Below are 5,020 nucleotides of genomic sequence, written 5' to 3'. Positions count from 1 at the left end.
TATTTTGCTGCCTTTGCCGTGTGGGTAGTAGAAGTTGACCGAAATGCTATTGAGTGGAGTGGGGTTTGAATGGGTGGTTGAGGAGATTATGATGGAGAGATTTTAGGAGGAACTTAGGCACTCAGAATTCAGCTAGGGACTATCTGACTTTTGCGTTTTGCTTCTTTTCTCCCTTGGTGCCGAATTATGCCTCTAGTGTTACCTTATTTTTCTTTCATCGAGTTCTTTTGTTTTGCTCTTCTTGGGGACAATTGTAGCAAAAAATGTAACATCCCGAATTTGGGCCTAGAAGTATTGGGCCTTGAGTGCGAGTCCGTAAGGAGGTTGTATATAGGTATTTAATTGTGCAATGAAATAACATAATTAAATGTCTGCTTTAGTGGTTAATGGCCCTGAGAAGTGTTAGAGAAATATTGGGTTCAAACATGGGCTTTAGCAAAAATTTTGGTATTAAGAGAAAAAAACCTAGATGCTTGGATGAGGGTTTTTAAATTATTGTGTTAAATAAATGACACAAGGAAGCTTGTAGTCTAGTGGTTGTGGCGTCATTAAGGTTGTGTGGGAGCCTGGGTTCAAGCCTTGGCTCTTGCAATTTATTTTGGTTTTTTTTAAGGGAACCTAGACTTTGGCCTTTAGACCTTATAATTAATTGGGGATAAAATATGACACAAAAAGCCTTGTGGCTTAGTGGCAAGTAGCGTGTGGAGCATCTGAGGGGAGGCATGGGTTCAAATCCCATGGCAAGCAAGGAGCATTTATTTTGCTAACAGGGGGCGGCAAGAGTTGGTGTTGAATTTAAACTCTGGTGTTGGAGGGATCCCACATCGGGAAGCTAACATAAGAGTGGTTGCGGTCGGCTTTAAATAGAGGAACCATGAGGAAAGTAAATGTACCTTTCTTGGCTGATCCCTTTCGCTGTATGGCGTGCTCGTTTGGGTTGGGCGTCGGCTAAGAGTGCTCGGAGCTTGGATTAACTCCAGTCGCCAATCAGGTGTGTAGTTCTCTCTACTCTAGTTGTAGGATGGCTACTTCGGGCCGCGATGGGCCGAAAGGGGTCATGTGGGCCCAATGGGCCTACGGGCCCAATTGGATAAGTTCTTTGATTCTGTAGTAAATATTAGACTAAGCTAGGTGAATCTCATATCTGTGGCTAGATTTGGGCTAAAAGGGCCACACGAGCGTGTGGGCCCATTTGGGCCAAGAATAGGCTTTAGGCCCATTCGTATTGTTATCATTGTTTAGAATACTTTAGTTTACCAAATTACTGAAATACCCTCAAATTGTAAAATTACCAAAGTACCCTCGATTTATAGAATTACCGTTTTACCCTCGATTTATAGAATTATTATTTTACCCTCGATTTACAAAATTACTAAAATACCCTCGATTTACAAAATTACCAAAATACCCTCGATCAGTAAAATTACCAAAATACCCTAGTTTGTAAAATTGCTAAAATACCCTTGGTTTGTAAAATTACAGAAATACCCTCAATTTGTAAAATTACCAAAATACCCCTAGTTTGTAAAATTACCAAAATACCACTGGTTTGTGAAATTACCGAAATACCCTCAATTTGTAAAATTACCAAAATACCCCTGATATACAATGTTACAGAAATACCCTTTACTTTCTAAAAATTATGGAAATACCATTGGTTTACAAAATTACTGAAATACCCTTAGTTTGTAGATTTACCAAAACACCCTTGTAGGATGAAATGACTAAAATACGTCTATTAGGTAAAAAGACCGTAAAGCCCCTGTAGGGTAAAGAGACCGTAAAGCCCCTGTAGGGTAAAGTGACCGCAATACCCCTGTATGGTAAAATGACGAATATGCCCTTATGTTCCGTATGACTGATGTGCTTAGGATTTACATATATTGATATTGGATTAGTTAAGTTTGAGTGACAGGTGGTGGTTATTGTAGGCGATTGATTTTGGAAACGTTTCAACTTCAACTCGTAACAGGTGTGTACTAACCCTCGTAATAGCTTAGATTAATATTTGCTGAGAAGCTAAAATGCTAAAATACCGGTATTTTGGGAATTTGTAATATTGCGTTTAGGTAGATGCGATAAATACGATAAGATCGGTGTTTGGATCGATGGAACAGGTAAGAACTCAATTTTGTGCACGATGGTAAGTTGGGCCTCAATGGGCTGAAATTGGGCCTAATGGGCTTTCGGACCCATTTGGGTAGAATTGATAGAAAATGAAATTTGGAAAAGTTGCACGTTAACATGGTTAGTATTGTTGTAAAATTTGGGTTAAGTAGGCTAAATCAGCATTCGTAGGGCCCATTAGGGGTTTTGGGCCCAAAAGCCCGAATTTGATAAAGTGGGTTAAAGATCATTGTTTAAACACTCGGAAATATTGATAATTGTAATGAACATGGAAAATCCTGATATTTGGTAAAATTACGAAAATACCCTTATAATGTGAAAAATGACTGTTTTGCCCTTGTGGGCAAGTGACTGACTTGGACTGTGTGGTTGACAGATTGATTGTGAATATATGTTGGTGATATGAATGACTTGACTATGATTGTTTATTCAAATATGGGCATGACATTCTGCATACATGACATGTTGCATTGGGTTGGGTTTTTATATGGACGGAGGAAGTGCAAAAGGGCTTATGCCCCAATTTATTGAAGAGGGCTTATGCCCCAGTTTACCGAAAAGGGCTTATGCCCTAGTTTATTGAAAAAGGCTTATGCCCCAGTTTACCGAAAAGGGCTTATGCCCCAGTTATTAAAAGAGGCTAGGCCTCTAGATATATGATAAAGCAGCTATGCTGCCAGTGGTGTGTTGGTTGGGTGGGTTGAATCATTCCCCACATGGTGTGTTGGTTGGTACGAGTGGAGAGTAGCAGATGGTGGGTCGAGTAGTCTCCCCAAATGGGCTTGCATACATCCATTGGCATTACATGTGATATTGAAATGGGCCTAAGGGCCATACCGTTTACAGTAAAGGCTTCGGCCCAATAATATGATTTATGAAAAGGCTTCGGCCCAGTGATATGATTTATGAAAAGGCTTCAGCCCAATAACCGTTAAATGAAATGCTTCGGCCCAGTATATGTCAAGACTAAATAGGGCTTTGGCCCAGATTGTACTGATACTATGTTTTCACTATTTGTTTGTTATTGGGATTACACACTGAGTTTTCGTAAACTCACCCCGTTTCTAATTGTGCAGGTAATACCCAAGCTTAGATAGTTTAGAGCTACAAGGGACTCGGAGATGGCCACACTACTGTTTCTGTTTCTTTTAATTGCAATAAGTAGCCGATTTATTTCTTTATAAGTTTTATCTTATTAATATTATTGTTTGGCTTTGAGTTGTAATAAGGCCATTTTAATTATTTTTCTGGGATTATTTTATTTTTAATAACTTTAATCTGTTTGTTAATAAATGGGCTAGACTTAGGACGTGTTTTCAAAATGATAATTGTTTTCAAAATAACACCACGCCACGATTATCTGATTTATCAAAGATTTCAACTTAAATAAATTACAACTCGATTTAACCAAGTGTGGCAATGGTTGTGGGCATGTCTAGGATTGGATCCATTAGAAGAGCTTGGTACTTAAGCGACCTTCATAGCTCACCTCCTCATTCTGATTCCTACCGGTGCCCACTCCCATTCACTTTGTTAGCTTAACAAAAGTCAGTTTTTAAAGTACTAAAATGAAACATGGGTTTTTAACTTCAATGTGGCACATCAGATTCGGCCATAACGTCTGGGCTGGATTTGGGGTGTTACAAAAAATCTTTCGGGATTTAAAAAGTTTTTCTCTCGGTTTCTTTTCTTGATCACTACTCTATCTTCTCCCTCCCTAATTCGGTTTATTGTTTGACCAAATACCTTCTTTTCCCTTCTCTGCTCTTTTTCCCTTTTCTCAACTGTTGCTCTCTTAGACCGAATACTCTTTTCTTTTCTCCATAAACCTTTGTCAAATCATTGCTATCTCTCTCAAACAGTTTTGAGCCGTCGCCACCTCCTTTTGTGCATTGGCCGAATATCCCTTGTCTCTTCTTCCTCTCTACTTTTTTGGCTTTCTTCAAGTTTCCCTCCTACATTGCTAGCTGAATACCTTCTTCTTTTGTGGCCGAGTCTCTCTCTGCACTCGATTAAGGGGTGTGTTTGTACCATCTCGTGCCTTGGTTTTAGGGTGTGCTTTTATAGGCCGAATACTTCTATCTACCATTCTTAGTTCCACGTTTTGGTAATTTGTTTCACTTGGTTCAAGTTATTTGTGTTTATGGTAATGGTTAACAAGATTCGGTGGTAATGCAGATTTTTGCCAAGGATCTTGAAGTCAATCTTGGTTAGTGGTTTAAGGGGAATAAACCATATTCGTTCAATTAAGGCAGGTAACAATTACCATTTTGGGATTAGGATTAAGCATTAATAAGAGGGTGTTTAACCCTAGTGATTAAAAGACTGACGGGGTGTTGTAATTGAAATAGGTTTGGTACTCGTGGGCTTCTACGCGTTTTCAGAAACATGTGTGTAATCACACTACTACAATATTAAATCGAGAAAAGCCGAAACAGGTAACCATATATGGGATATGGTGTTGATATGAGATTTCATGTAAGACTATGTCTGGGACATGGCACCGATATGAGGTCTCGTGTAAGACCATGTCTGGGACATTGCATCGGCACCGACATGAGACTTCATATAAGACCATATCTGGGATATGGCATCAATATGTAGGCCTATGTACGACCATATAGGGGACATGGCTTTGGCATTCTATTTGGTGTATGATGATTCTGAATGTCCTTTAGTATTCTGGGTAATCCAACGGGCCATTCAAGATTACGATTAAGAAGTGAGGAAGAATGGGTAAGAATGTATAGTACAGGTATGTACGTAAACCTCATGAGTATTGGACTCGATTTGTGTTGGGAAATTGGTATGGGTATGAAAGAGTAAGATAAGCTTGATGTTCAGATACACTTATTATCAATTCTCAATATGTTCATTATGTGTAATATGATAA

General features: G+C 39.0%; 1 long non-coding RNA gene across 2 annotated transcripts; it reads left to right on the top strand.

Annotated features, from left to right (window-relative positions):
* The first annotated feature begins 889 nt into the window (after nucleotides 1-889).
* Nucleotides 890-3,383, top strand: LOC128292739 (uncharacterized). 2 transcript variants are annotated; one of them, XR_008282656.1, is made up of 4 exons: nucleotides 890-991; nucleotides 1,932-1,972; nucleotides 2,070-2,117; nucleotides 3,204-3,383. It is a non-coding gene; the product is annotated as an uncharacterized LOC128292739 (long non-coding RNA). The 2 variants fall into 2 exon arrangements; XR_008282655.1 differs by lacking the exon at nucleotides 2,070-2,117.
* Nucleotides 3,384-5,020: the final 1,637 nt, after the last annotated feature.

This window comes from Gossypium arboreum, chromosome 5 (assembly GCF_025698485.1).
Source record: "Gossypium arboreum isolate Shixiya-1 chromosome 5, ASM2569848v2, whole genome shotgun sequence".
Classification (NCBI taxonomy): domain Eukaryota; kingdom Viridiplantae; phylum Streptophyta; class Magnoliopsida; order Malvales; family Malvaceae; genus Gossypium; species Gossypium arboreum.
The sequence above is the reverse complement of the archived record's forward strand: the minus strand, read 5'-3'. Positions and strand labels throughout refer to the sequence as shown.